This window comes from Schistocerca gregaria, chromosome 3 (genome assembly GCF_023897955.1).
Source record: "Schistocerca gregaria isolate iqSchGreg1 chromosome 3, iqSchGreg1.2, whole genome shotgun sequence".
Lineage (NCBI taxonomy): Eukaryota > Metazoa > Arthropoda > Insecta > Orthoptera > Acrididae > Schistocerca > Schistocerca gregaria.
Window position 1 is genome coordinate 327703412 of NC_064922.1, and position 16208 is coordinate 327719619.

General features: G+C 39.3%; 1 protein-coding gene across 1 annotated transcript in view; it reads right to left on the reverse strand.

The window, feature by feature from the left end:
• LOC126355359 (uncharacterized) overlaps nucleotides 1–16208 on the reverse strand; it is a 255309-nt gene that overhangs the window by 174833 nt on the left and 64268 nt on the right. The window lies entirely within an intron of this gene.

Here is a 16208-nt window from a genome sequence, read left to right on the forward strand (position 1 = left end):
TTGAAACTTCTGCAGATTAAAACTGTGTGCCTGACCAAGACTCGAACGTGGGACTTCGCCTTTCACGCAAGTGCTTTACCATCTGAGCTACGCAAGTGCTTTACCATCTGAGCTACCCAAGCATGACTGACGACATGTCCTCACAGCCTTTATTTGATTAGTACCTCTTCTCCTACCTCCAAACTTCACAGAAGTTCTCCTGCAGACTTTGCAAAACTAGCACTCCTGGAAGAAAGGAAACTGCAGAGACATGGCTTAGCCACAGCCTGGGGGATGTTTCCAGAATGAAATTTTCACTCTGCAGTGGAGTGAGCACTGATATTTCTTGGTAGATTAAAAGTGTCAAGTTTTGGCCTGGAACACAGTTTAAAATGCCAGGAAGTTTCATCCCAGTGCACACTCCAGAGTGAAAATTTCATTCTGGAAACATGCCCCAGTCTGTGGCTAAGCTATGTCTCTGCAGTATCCTTTCTTCCAGGAGTGCTAGTTCTGAAAAGTCTGCAGGAGAGCTTCTGTGAAATATGAAAGGTAGGAGACGAGATACTGGTGGAATTAAGGCTGTGAGGAAGGGTCGTGAGTCGTGTTTGGGTAGCTCAGATGGTAGAACTCTTGCCAGCGAAAATCAAATTCCCCAGTTGGAGACTCAGTCTGGCACACAGTTCTATTCTGCCAGGAAGTTTCATATCGGTGCACACTCCACTGCAGAGTGAAAATTTCATTCTGGAGTACATGTTGATTTTGCTGGACCATTCTGGGGACAAATATGTTTGCTAGTTATCGATGCCTTCTCTAAATTTCCATATCTGGCATGAATGGCTACAACTACAACAGCACCTGCTATTAGTGCCCCGGCCATGATATTTGCAACAGAGGGGGCACCTTCCATCCTGGTTTCCAACAACAGCCCTCAGCTCATGGTATTTCCATTTCAGAATTTTTGTCAGTGCACTGGCATTGAACAAACGATCACTGGCCCTTTCCACCCAGTGTCTAATACAGAAGTTGAATGTATGGTAACAACACTCAACACATAGATATGCAAAAGAATGACAGATGACTCCAGGGAAGTAGTCACTATCTTTCTCACCACCTGCTGGTCCACCTCTTCCTGTACATGGATATAGTCAGGCTGAAATTTGACATGGGTGCAGCCCCATACCCTGTTTGATCTGCTATGCCCAACTCAGTGGGCTCAAAACCCACAAACACAGCTGAATTATTGCATGGGTTACTAGGTCTCGGCTCTGACTTTTGAATAAAGCACTGGGTAGATCCTGTGCATTATCAATGGCAATAGGAGGTGGTAAATGTTTGAAGTCGTGGCCAGCCAGAAGCAGGTAGTAAGATAACAGAATCAGCTCAGTCCACAACGTGATGTGTCGCTCCTTTCATATCCCTTGCCAACTGGGCATAACCTCCACAACTACTGCCGGAACAAGCCAGCCCACCAGCTTGTCTGTTACTGCTCATGTTAGGTATCAACAGGCAGTCAACAATCACGATTGATGAGAACTGACGGAGCTAGAACAACTTCCTTCCCTATTGTACTTCTGACTTCCACCCTCACCACTAGTGGCCCCTCTTCTCTCTTTGAAACTAAGCATTTTTGGACAGTGGTGTCTATGGGGGCCACACTAAGGGGTCCCATTGCACCATGTCTGGCACACACTGCCCTGGAGGCAGACTCAAACTGCACCCCAGATCCTGTAAATCGGCCGGGTCTCTCACAGATGGCTTTGCCTTCCAACCCAACCGATCACATGGAGGACCTACTATGGGAGGCTTTGACAGGGATTCTAGTGTCCCCCCTCTCCCCTTCCTCAGCAAAGTCAGCACAGGCATAGCCTCTGGCCCTACATACAGGATAAAGGGGCAGGGGGTTTAGTATCCAACAGTGATTCGGACTCCTCACCCAGCACAAGTGTCAATAGAGAGAAAAAGTCAGAGATACTCAGGCTACATACTACAGCCACACACTTGCACCCATGTATGGTGCCACAGCTGCAGCAAGCATATCACGATATCATGTGGTACCCCCCCCCCCCTCACCCCCCCCCCCCTCCTACCCTTTCCTCCTGCTGACAACTACATGCTGGTAACACTAGTCAACAGTCATTATGCATCTGGGATGTGATACATCAACTAGTATGTATTTTGGTGTGTAGAATCCAAATATACCATTCAAAATGTTCTGGCACATACCATTTTTGACTTTTTAAAGGTTTTTTATTTTTTTATTCAGGATTTCACATTTTGCTGTTCTTATGTTTTGATGTTAAATTGTTTGTTTTGGATTTGCAGAGAAGAGCTAGAAGATCTACAAATTGTCAGTAAATGATTGGTGTGGTAATCCACTGGTGTGAAAGAGATACTCAGTAAGTGTTCCTGTGACAGATGGTGCAAACTTTTTGTGTTTAAAACTTACACTAAGAAAAATGGCAACTAAATCTCGTTGCTGTCTAAACCACCCGACAACTTTTTTTATGAGTGTGGGAAATTCACTCCAAAAGCCCAAAGAAAGCCAATCACTGATTTAGTTAAGAAGGCATATGAATTGTATTTTGATTGTCCTGTTGGTGATTAGATAAAAATTTTGCACCTCATCTTGCCTGCATAACCTGCACAACCTTAACCAAGTGGTTCAAAGGAAAATGCCGAACCATGCCATTCATTATTCCGATGGTGTGGTGTGAGCCTAATGACCATTATTCAGACTGTCTTACAAATATTTCGGGACATTCAAGCAGACTAGACATAAAATAAAGAATCCAAATGTATCTTCAGTGCATTTGACTGTGCCCCCTGAAGAGAGGTTGCCTGTTCCTGTCTGTAACTTGAAAGCCATGGAACCAGACACCATATCAAGTGAATCAAAAGTATTAAACATATGGAAGAGTACTGATCTCAATATCATGACACTTCATCTCAGCTCTTTAATCAAAAGCAATTGAACAATTTGGTTCATGATCTAAAACTTTTGAAAAAGCAAACTGATCTCTTGGGGTCGAGACTGCAACAACAGAACCTTCTAGATCCAGGGACAAAAATTTCCTGTTGCAGATCAAGAGGTGCTTCCTTCGCTCAATATTTCAATACGCAGAATTCAATGTGTGTATGTAGAGATGTCAATGGTCTGATGATGCATCTAGGTGAACAATATAATCCACAGGAGTGGCAACTATTTATTGAGTCCAATAAAACCAGCTTGAAAGCAGTACTACTGCATAATGGCAATGCATTTCCATTGGTACCTTTAGCTTACACAGTAGACATGAAAGAAACTTATGAAACCATGCTGCTAGAGGCAATCAAATATAAGGATCATGAATGGCAGCTTTGCTGTGATTGAAAAGTTGCACTCCTTACAAGATTACAGGCTGGATTCATGAAATACTGCTGCTTTTTGTGCCTTTGGGATAGCCATGACACCAAGAACCACTACACGTCTGCAGTCTCAGATAACTGAACCAGAATGTTTCTGTTCTTGATTTCCTGCTTTCTCTTTTCCAGATGTAGTGCAATATACCATGGCAGTGAATGGAAACAGTTGGGAAGGAAGTTGTGTTCATGTGTTTATATTTCCCAAAGCTATAATATAAAAAAGCATTATGTTCTAGAACTGTTTATAAGTACTGCATATGCATGATGTAAGGTAATTGCATGCTTTATATATGCGTCGTTTTATCAATGGTTTTCTTAAGGGGACTTGTATGTAAACAACTGTTGAAAAATTGATTTTTTAATTTTTTTCTTAAAAATTCTCTGTAGTTTCCTGAACGGCGGAAAGTTTACTTCCAGGAAAATGGACCACGGAAGGTACCAAAATTAGAGGTATTTAAAAATGGATGCACGCACCATGATATCCCCATAGCACACAGTCAGCTCTGTTATTTTTATGACTTTTTAGCCCCTTAAGTTGGCTAACCTGAAAAGCTTTACAGTTGCTTATCTTTTGTTTATACACAAAGTTTAGTTTGCTGTTCTTTTGGTGTGAATACTTATGTTTACAGTGAAGTAATTGTGTGGTGAGTTTCTTATTGTGTGCATGAGTTTCTTATTTCCCTTGAAATCAATGGGAAGAATTAAGAAGTTAAGTGTTAAATAACATAAATTTTATGACAACTGGTTCACCAAACGGATTAACTCTGCTACAACATGTTTCAACACCTGAATCAGCTTCAACTGCTCCAAGTACTTCGAAGCTAAAACTAAAATATTTTGACAATGGGACTGACAGTATTAATGCTGGTAATATAGAGAAGCCAACTATCGATTCAGGTTGCATTATTGTTTAACTCTGTGCTGTAGCTGAACTAATAAATAAATGTTTGCAATGTGAAGAATAGTTGAGAAGATACACTATGCAATCAAAAGTATCCGGAGACCCTCAAAAACATACGTTTTTCATATTAGGTGCATTGTGCTGCCACCTACTGCCAGGTACTCCATGCCAATGACTCACTAGTCATTAGACATTGTGAGAGAGTAAAATGGGGCATTCTGAGGAACTCACGGAGTTTGAACATTGTCAGGTGATTGTGTGTCACTTGTATGCGAGATTTACACACTCCTAAACATCTCTAGGTCCACTGTTTCCGATGTGATAGTGAACTGGAAAAGTGAAGGGACATGTACAGCACAAAGGCGTACAGGCCGACCTCATCTGTCGACTGACAGAGACTGCCAGCAGTTGAAGACAGTTGTAATGTGTAGTACAAAAACGTCTATAAAAACCATCACACAGGAATTCCAAACTGCATCAAGGATCCACAGCAAGTACTATAACAGTTAGGCGAGAGTAGAGAACACTTGGATTTCATGATGAGCGGCTCCTCATAAGACACACATCATGCTAGTAAATGCCAATCGACGCCTCGCTTGGTGTAAGGAGAGTAAACATTGGACGATTGAACAGTGAAAAAACGTTGTGTGGAGTGACGAGCCATGGTACACAATGTGGCGACCTGATGGCAGGTTGTGTATGTATGGCGAATGCCCAGTGAACGCCATCTGCCAGCATGTGTAGTGCCAACAGTAAAATTCGGAGGCAGTGGTGCTATGGTGTGGTCATGTTTTTCATGGAGAGAGCTTACACCCCTTGTTTTTTTTGCATGTCACTATCACAGCACAGGACTACATTGATGTTTTTTAACGCCTTCTTGCTTCCCACTGTTGAAGAGCAATTTGGGGATGGCGATAGCATCTTTCAACATGATTGGCACCTGTTCATAATGCACGGCCTGTGGTAGAGTGGTTACATGTCAACAACATCCCTGTAATGGACTGGCTTGCACAGAGTCCTGATCTGAATCCTATAGAACGCCTTTGGGATGTTCATGCCAGGCCTCACCGACCGACATCGATACTATCCTCAGCGAAGTACTCCATGATGAATGGGCACCCATTCCACAAGAAACCTTCCAGCACCTGATTGAACATATGCCTGCGAGAGAGGAAGTTGTCATCAAGGCTAAGGGTGGGCCAACACCACACTGAATTCCAGCATTACCAAAGGAGGATCCCATGAACTTGTAATTCCTGTTCATCAAGGTGTCTGGATTCTTTTGATCACACAGTGTACACGCTAGAAGAGGTTGTGCATCAAAATTAAGAATTGTTTGTAATTTTTGTGATTTAAGTGAATATGGTTATACTTGTGGCGTAACCAAACAGGGTGTGTATAACACAAATACTAAGCTTGCTGATGCTATGAGGTGTGTAGGCAAAGGGTATACTAGTGCACAAGTTTTCTGTGCTCTTATGGACTTACCTTCCCCAACAAGGTTTGGCAGGTACAATAAAATTATTCTACATACTTTGGAAGTAGCAAATTATAGTATGAACAATGCTGTTCAGGAAGTGTAGACATGAACGACAGCAGTACATGTATGTCTGCAGCCCTGGATGCATCTTGACAATGAAGAGACCGTGGTTCTCTAAATGGTGTAGTGACAGCTACCTCCTTAGACAATGGTAAAGTCATTGATGTGGAATGTGTTAGCAAGTACTGTCATAGTTGTACTAGTGGAACTGAAAATCATAAATGTTTGATAAATTTTAGTGGTTATAGTAGAGGGATGGAATCTGAAGGTGTTGTGAAGATATTTTAAAGATCAGTGGAGAAATATGGTGTGATGTATACATCTTACCCATGAGATGGAGACTCAAAAGGGTACCAAAAAAATTGTGAATCCAAACCCTATGGTGTCACAAAAATTGGATGTTTTGGACACATCCAGAAAAGGTTAGGTACAAGATTGAGGAACTTGAAAAGGCATTTGAATGGGAAGAAATTAGATGATGGTAAGTGCATTAGTGACATGGTCGCCTTACAGACAAAGAAACAGAGAGGTTGTAGTATTATTATGAACAAACCACAAGACAAAATAAAAATGACCTTGAGTGAGTGAAAATGGCAGTATGGGGTCCTTCTTTCATAAATCTTCCGCAGATGACAACCCATGTCATGCACTCCGCCCACCTGTCAGTGGTTCATGGTGCTAGAGACTGTTTTATGTTTCAATGGTGGCGCAGTGTCAAGGCTTAGTGTTATGGAAGTGAGGGAGTGCCTGATGAACTAAATATGAGTAGACCTCTAACAGCCACTGGCCAAAGGAGACTCTTCGAAGTAGAAAATTCTGTGTTGGAAGCCACCAAACAAGCAAGAATAAGAAGAAATAGTGTATAAAAGAGAAGCGAGGAAGAACAACGTAGGAAATAAGATGAATATGGACCTGGGATGCATTAGCGCCATGCAAGTTTAATAGAAAAAGCAAGTTTTAAGTTTAACTTGAATTTCCCAAAACTTAAATTATTTTACATTCTGGTAAATTTTGACTAAAAACTATTAAAGATAAAGAGCTAAAATTTTCTATACTGCCTTAAAACATGCTTAACTAAAAAGTAGGCTACTCTTGTGACTTAACTTCAAAAATAAAATGCTTTTTTGAAGAAAAACCCTGAACTCATTTTGAAAAATTTTTATAATCATACTTAAAAAATTTTTGTACCACAATTTAGGACAGTGCCATCCTTACAACAGCCTGCTTTAAAGATGATAGTGTAAAGAACTTACAGGAAAAAATAAACTTTTTACTTTGTTTGTTTTTTGAGTAATGTGTACCTATGATGTACATAAATAATTAGCATTTTACTTGCTACAAAAAAATATGATTAAGAAAAGTGTGAGAGCTAAAGCTGTGGTTCATACATAAAAATATTCCCAAAAGATTGTAAGCATTATATGAGCTGGTATTCACGGACCAGTCCTCTTAAGGCATTGGTCTCTTATTTGGGAGGGGCAGGGTTCAAATACCCATCTGTCCATCCTGCCTTGGATTTTCCATGATTTCACCAACTTGCTAACATGGATGTTGGGCTAGTTCTTCTGAAAAGATGATGTCCAACTTCCAGCCCATTCTTGCCTAGTCTGATCCAAGTTTGTATATGTTTTATACATGTATAAATTATTTCTGTAGTGCATCTATTATGTCATGTGCGATTGTGTTGAATGGTCAAAGAACAAATAAATTAATTAATTAAATAAATGAGGTTTAGTTTGTGATTTGATTTATTAGGTATTCTATGGGAGTGAATGAAACACTGCCACAAACATAAAATAAAGTATTTTCCAAGCTGATCAACTCAACCACTAGAATATCTCAAGAAACTGTATTTTAAAAAACATGTAAACAGTTTGCCCCTTATATCTCATGGAAAAATAGCATTAGATAAATATTTACTACGTAAAGAAAGCAAATTTTTTGATGCGTAGAAAATAAACAACATGATGCACTATAATGTTTTAAATATTTATTAGCTTTTCCTGTGAAAGAGAACATTTGTCCTTTAATTCCTTTATAACAATATTTTTGAATTTTTCTTCTTTCCTCAAATTCTCTTCATGTGTTCAATGAGTTGTTTCTTTCACTGCTCTGTTCACTACATCCTGTGTTCTCCTTTTGGTGTGTGATTTCAGTTTCATGGTTGTTGATGGTATTCCTAATCTTTTCTGTACCTCCCATGTCATCTGTCATCATGCTTAGTTGTCTGACATTACCTTAAACTTCTATAATCACTTTATTCTTTCCTTGCAGCGACAGGTGAAATCAAGAATTTTTCTTGTGATTCTCTCTGCATTCTTCCTGCAAATGACCAGTGGAATTTGATTCATCCTGAATTTGTCCATGATGCTGATTGTGACTTTGTACATGTCTGACATTGGTCTCTCCACCCAAATGCCTTTTCTATTTTTAGACCCAAAAATCTTTGTAAGGCTTTTCCATTCCAGTTTCTTTGATTTTTGTCTGTCAACCAATATGTGCTTTTTCTTATATGTATAGTGCTTCCAGAAATATGACTGTGATTTAATGCCTCAAATGTGCATTGATATGGATATTTTACTGTAGTGGTTTCACATAAGCATGTATTCTCTTTGGAGTTTTTTGATTCTTTCTTAATTGATCTCTAAGTTAAATCAGAATAGCTGAATAATTTTTACTTAAATATCTGATATGAGGAACTAGTATGGTTTTCCCATTGTTTGTTACTACGGGGAGACTGGTCCTGTGACTATCTCTCAGTTTACCTGTTTTTTTCATATGAAATTTGCAAACTAGGCTTTTAAGACAACCCCGTGTAGCTTTTTTACTTATTCTCTGTTGCCCTAAAGGACAGCAACAACACCAGCAAACACCAGACATTTCACGTTGACACTGTTATCTTCTTTATGTCAATTTGCATTGTTTTAGCTTCTTTTTTTCCTTTTCTCAGATAATTGTTTTCCAGGTATGATGTTAAAGAGTAATAATGACCCTACCACACTCTGGTTTTGATCTCCAATGCATCAGAAATTTCACTCTAAATTCCAATTTGGGTGGTTTGTAATAGAATAATCACAATATTAATTAGGATAGATTGCTACTCACCACATAGACAAAATACTGAGTGGCAGACAGGCACATTGAAAAGTAGACTGTCGGATTATGTTAAGCTATCATGCAGCGTCCTTTGTCAGGTATAGAAAAAACTACTGAACTCACAAAAACATGGCTACTGTCATATCCAGGCTCTGGGGCCCAAACTGTAGTGAATGGCGATCTCAGCTGAGCTAGGTAGTGAGAGTACAGAAGAGGTGCTGATTATGGGGCTGTGCAGGGATGTTGTGGGATCAAGGTGGTGAGTTGTTGGGTGCAGCATGAGGAGGCTGTGCTTGAGGAAAAAGGAGAGAGAATAGGAGCAGTGGAGGGTAAAGGACTATACAGTTGCATTAGTTGGAATAGGAGGCATATGTGAGGCATAAGTGGGAGCAAGGAAGGGAGCAGAGACAGATGGGATAAGGACTAGTGAAAGTTGAAACCAGGGAAGACTGCTAGAACAAAGGATATAATATAGGGAGAGTTTCCACTTGCACAATTCAGAAAAGCTGATGTTGGTGGGAAAAGTCAACATGACCATGTGCAGTGAAGTATTTGTTAAAGTCTAACACACCATGTTGCTTGGCGTGGATGGTAACTGGGTGGTCTGGCTTTCTCCTGGGCCCAACTTGGCAATGGCCATTTATGTGGCTGAACAGCTTGTTGGTGGTCATTCTGACAGAATTTTACACAGTGGTTGCAGCTAAGCTGGTAGACCTCATTATTGTTTTCACAGGTGAGTGAGCCTTTGATGGGGCAGAAAATGTCTGTAACAAGACTGGAGGTGATGAGTCTTCCTCCATCATATTCTTTGTTCCTGTGACCCACTCGGCTTCAAACTGCTAGTCTCCCTGTCCTCTGCCTGGCTCTGTTCCCCTGGTCTGCTCCCATTTCAGCCTCATACACACTTTAAATCTCCTCCCTCCATACCTAGCACACCTCCAGAGTCCTTTCCCCATCTCTGCTTCTTTCCCCCAATGCTGCACCTAGCAGTCCACCATCTTTCCCCTGCAATGTCCCTGCAGGCTCCCACTGGCAGCACTACAGCATCTACACTTATTTCTTCCCTGCTACTCCTCAACCTCCCCACTGCACAGCTCTTCTGCATCCCCACTGCCCACACATAGCTTCATAATATCAAACAGTCTAGTTTTAAATGTGACTGTTTCCTGCACAATTCCTCCTCTAATTGTGCTAAGTAGTAATCTAAATCTATACTCTTTAAACCACCATGAGGTCATTGAAGAGGGAACGTCCCATTGTACCAGTTATTAAAGTTTCTTCCTGTTCCATTCGTGTATGGGGTGCTGGAAGAATGACTGTTTGAATGCCTCTGTGCATGCAGTAATTATTCTGATCTTATTCTCATGATCCTTATGTGAATGATACATAGAGGATTGTAGTATATCCCTAGAGTAATCATTTAAAGCCAGTTCCTGAAATTTTGTTAATCGACTTTCTCAAGATAGTTTATGTCTGTCAGCAACATCTGCCAATTCAGTTCCTTTAGTATATCTGTGACACTTTCCCAGAAAATAAACAAACCTGTGAATATTCATGCTGCCCTTCTCTGTATATGCTCAATATCCCCTGTTAGTCCTATCTGCTACAGGTACCACACACTTGAGCAATATTCTAGGATGGCTCACACAATTGATTTGTAAGCAATCTCTTTTGTAGACTAATTGCCCTTCCCCCATGTTCTACCAATAAACTGAAGTCTACCACCTGCTTTATGCACAACTAAACCTATGTGATCATTCCATTTCATATTCCTACAAAGTGTATTTATAAGAGCTGGCCAATTCCAACAATGACTCATTGAAATTATAGTGCACAATTTTACATTTCTGAACATTTAGAGCAGGTTGTCAATCTCTTCATCACATTGAAATCTTATCAAGATCTGATTTAATATTTATGCTGCTTCTCTCAGGTAGTACTTCATTATAGATAACTGCATCATTTGAAAAAGCCTGATTTTACCATTAACATTGTCTGCAAGGTCATTAATATACAACATGAACAGCAAGGATCCCAACACACTTCCCTGGGGTGCAACCAAAGTTATTTCTACATCTGATGATGACTCTCCATCCAATATAACAAGCTGTGCCCTCTCTACTAAAAAGTCCTCAATCCAGTCATAGATTTCACTTGATACCCCATCTGATCATACTTTTGACAATAAGCATAGGTGCAGTACTGAGTCAAATGCTTTTTGGAAATCAAGAAACACTGCAACTACCTAGTTGCCTTGATCCAAATCTTTGAGAGTGTCATGTGAGAAAAGTGCGAGTTGGGTTTCACATGTCGATGTTTTCTAAATCCGTGCTGGTTGGTATTGAGGGGGTCATTCTGTTCAAGGTGCCTCATTATGTTTGAGCTCAGAACATATTCCAAGATTCTACATGAAATTTATGTCAAGGATATTGGACGGTAGTTTTGTGGGTTACTTCTACTACCCTTCTTGCACATGGGTGTGACCCGTAACTTTTTCCAAGAACTAGGCACAGTTTTTTATTTGAGGGATCTACAACAGATTATAGTTAGAAGAGGGACTAACTCAGCTGCAGATTCAGTGTAGAATCTGCTAGGGATTTCATTGGGTCCTGGGGCTTTGTTCAATTTTAATGATTTCAGCTGTTTCTCAACACCACTGACACTGACACTGATCTTATCCGTAATACGAGAATTAAATTGGGGAAATTCTCCTGGATTTTCCTTTGTAAAGGAGCATTTGAAAGTGGAGTTACGCTCTTAAACATATCATAACTCATATTATTACTTTAAAGATTGAGTTAAGACAGAATTGCCCAAATGACAGCTTTTCGCCTTTCTTTCAAAGTGAAAGACTTCTAGTGTGCTGAACAGCATCTGTCCGACTATGGAGTGATATGCCTTCTTGAACTACATAAAGGTGACTACTGTATTATGCCTTCTTGAAGTCCATAAAGGTGACTACCACATTTTTGGTGTTTTTCATTTGAAAAATCATCTTACAGATTCCAAATCTAGGAGTGTCTCTTGCAACAACTTACTACACTCTCCTATCTGTAAGTCCACTTGCTTTTGTTTTTTAGTCTCTTACAAAGGCTTTTGAGAGAGTTTGTGAGTGCCCTGTAGGACAGATATTCCTTTGTAATTCTTCCAGTTTATTTTGCCTCTCTTCTAGAGAAATGGATAGATGACGTACTCTCACATTCACAAGGGGTTGTTTCAGTTTACTTTATTTCTGATATGATTATTTACTAATTATTATTTTTAACACTCCCCCCCCCCCCCCCCCCCTCTCTCTCTCACACACACACACACACACACACACACATACAAATGCAGGCAGTAGTAGCTGGATACGGAGCCTAAGTAAACCCTACAAAACGTAATCTAAGTTAGTGGCAAGGGGAATTATGAAGCAACTGAAATGAGCAACTGGCTTGGATATAGGGTGGGAACAAAGGCACAGAGCTAGAAAATGAGATGCTAAAGCTGAAGGGCAGGGATAGTGGATATTGGTACCAGCAGTATTACAAGACTTAAGATAACACTGAAGTGAAGTTTCCCTCTCCACAACTCAAAAAGGCTGGTTACATGGTATGGGAGGCACATTGGTTTCACCAGAAGGCATAAGTTCTAAAGCAGCCATTGAAGTTGGTAATTTTGGAAAAGGTGACATACTGTCCTAGGAGAAGTTCAAAAATGGTTCAAATGGCTCTGAGCACTATGGGACTCAACTGCTGTGGTCATCAGTCCCCTAGAACTTAGAACTACTTAAACCTAACTAACCTAAGGACATTACACACATCCATGCCCGAGGCAGGATTCGAACCTGCGACCGTAGCAGTCGCACGGTTCCGGACTGCGCGCCTAGAACCGCGAGACCACCGCGGCCGGCTAGGAGAAGTTAGTCATAGTTACAATGTATTAACAATTTTAGTTGATGAGACAATCACTTTCATCTATTCTGCTGTGAACAGATGAACATGACTGTGCCTGACAATGAATTAAAAATAAAGTGATTGTGTTGTGCCAAGTAGTGTGCCCTGTAACTTGATGGCCAAACCAGTCAGAGAACTACACAATTATGGACAGAAAGGCTGACCATAAGTTACCTTCAGGATATGAAATTCTTAGTACTGTCAATATACATGTAAAAGAACAAAAAAAGTTAATTGCTAAGTAAACTTTCTGTTTCATACAATTAACTAGTAAGACAGGGCAAAATCTTCTTTCAATTAGTTAATTTAAGAATAGAATAAGTATTATGTGAACATGATTTAGAAACACTCACATGAGTGGCCAGAAGGTAGCAATACTTTCACAGAAAAAGTCTCATATATTAAAACAGTTGACATTTACATATCATAGGGACTTATAATGAACATGATTCATGGAACATTGAAACAACTAATCTTGATATACAAAACTGAAGTCATGTACAATTATCTTATGTGAACACTGTATTAATCATTTGCAATGAGTGCTTTAACTAAATGGTGAAACTTCTCATCAAAAATAACCAGGCAACTTGAAATATGCTACAGTTTGATAGCGAATTAATGTCCCCCCTCCCCCCTCCCCCCTTCCCTCAAACCTTCTGTATTGACAAAAATTGATTCCTATGATATCAATGGTACCCAGTTTGTACCACAAAATGAACAAGACAATATTTGTTGAATGTCAGATGCATATAATAAATCACATCTTTTCTTTATGTTCTTTCCTCAGTCTTCTCTAGGTTGCTAAGATCACAACACCACACAAAGAGGAGGCCACGAACAACACAAGCACTGACAGCTATGTAGCACAGCTTAATTTTAAGATGATGAAACAGTGGGTTGCTAGAGAGTATATACAAAAATTCATTATTGTCGTATCAGCATGGCTTTAGGAACTCAGTATGTACAAACACAGCTGGTTCTGAATATGAGCATGCTCTTCAAAAAGCTACAGATAGAGGGGAAATGGCTAGAAGAATATTTCTGGGCCTATCTAAAATGTTTGACATTATTGATCACCGTAATTTGTTACCTTACTAAATAAGTTGAACAGGAAAGATGTTTGAGGTATTCCAAATAATGTATTAGATGTAATCTGATACAATGTCAACAAAAAGATATGTTTAAGCGAGACATATCCATTGGAAACATCATACAAATAACAATTTATTCATCAGAAAAACACTATTTAAATACTGCAGAGCTCAAGGATCCATCCTAAGTCCAAGCCTTTTTCTTTTGCACATAGAAGACCTTACTCACAATATCAATGGCAAAGAGAAACCTTTATCTGTTGATGAAGCACTTTTTGATTCCACAGTTAGAAAAACAACAATTCAGTTACTAGAAGAAAACATCATTGCTGAATCTAACACAATACATGACTTCCTCTTGGATGTGCTGCTGGGATGTCGTGTCTTCTTTGCACAATATTACAACAACTTAACTTGTCAATACAGAGGGAGGATGCTATCTGCATATAAAAACGAATGAGCTGCTTCCTTGACCAAGTCAGTTTGGTTGGTACTTTACCATGATGACAAGTTATAATGGTTGGTGCCTTACCATGATGACAAGTTATAATGATGAATTCATGTGCCAAGAAGGCATGATATCCCAGCAAGCATACCTGTATGGAGATCCCATAACATTTTCATCACCAAAACATAACAATTTACAAGCAAGAACAATGATGGGAAAGAAACTGAATTTGGTATCATAGCCAGATTCAGACAAAGATGAAGGCACCAGCTCTGCCATCTGGAGTTGTTCAGTTTCACAGTCACTCCATTAACAGTGCAGTTGCCACATGAGTTGGAAAAACCTTCTGGCAGTGTAGGCTAAGAGAAAAGTGAGTGTTCATTCCTTGGCCAGTTGCATTATGCATCTGAAGTTATCCACTCGCCGACATTACTACTGTGCCCATCGTGATGAGCTTGTTCTAGGTTATTCTCTTGGCTTGTGATCCAGGTTTTGTCCACAAGCTATTGATTACTTTGGCTTTGCATTTGCTTTTCATTTCAGCTACCTTCGAATGCATTCATACACCCGTTTCTTTTTGGCACTTACTATTTTCTCTGAAATTGTCTAGGTCACACCTCCCAACTGAGTAGCATGTTATTAATGTGAACAGATAACAAACACTGAAATTACTGTAGTCATAAACTTTCATATATTCCACCAAATGGCTGAAACTACTATTTGTACTTTATTTCATGATTATTAATGACATATATGCAAATTAGAGGATATTTATGTATAGACTTAAGACAAAACATATATCTATAATTAAAGTCTAATTTTACATATCTTTTACTTGTCCTGTTTCAGTATAAAATGTTATAGGATCAAACACAAATTAATAATAAGTACCAATAATTTGTAGACAAGCTACATAAGTCTTAAACTAATTGAAACAGAAAAAATATTAAGTTCTGGCAGTGCCTACAACAAATACCAATAGTGGAACTTACATTGATTACACAGTTTACTTAAACATTCATTTATAAATAGAAAGTATCACATTACTGAGTAGAATTAGGATGAGTTACATGTCAACAAGAAGAAAACATGTGACACAGCAAAATATTCATATTTTCAATCTGTAGTGCAACTACCTCAAAAATGTAAAACTGCAAAATGCCTCAGCTTTCCACATTGTGACTTTGTTTCTCAATTTACTTGATGAAGAACATTCCACAACAAACAGGCATTTATTTTTCCTATGTAATTTTTCTTCATTTTTTGACATTTGCTACTTTACCTGACAAGTTGGAATCTTGTTTTAAAATTTAGTAACGTTAATTTATTACCTTAATATTTTATTTTGTACAATTACCATAAATCATAACACAGGTCCGCTAGTAATAACAAGTTCATTGCACAGCAAAGAATGCAGGTGAAGACAAATCATTATACAGCGTGTCCATAATTAAAGTTACAGTTTCAAAATACTGTAGAAAGAGAATCACTGCTCAGAATGATGTCAAATTTGAGCAGCGTATTACTGATGCAGGGGGAAACGTCATGGAGCAGAACAAATTTAACAAAAATCTTACCAAAAGATGGCGCTGTAAGCCTCTTAACATAAATGGAGTCAGCTAGAAACAAATGATTAATTGCAATACAATGGCTATGGTTTGAGCTGCGCATTACACCATACATACTGTTCAATATGCTTGACTGCATAAGTCTGGCACTCAACAACTATGGCACTGTAAGTTAGGCAAGCCCTTCTGGCGTGGCAAGGTCACACAACATTGGATCAGAACCTTTTATTTCCCCCCCAGAGGTG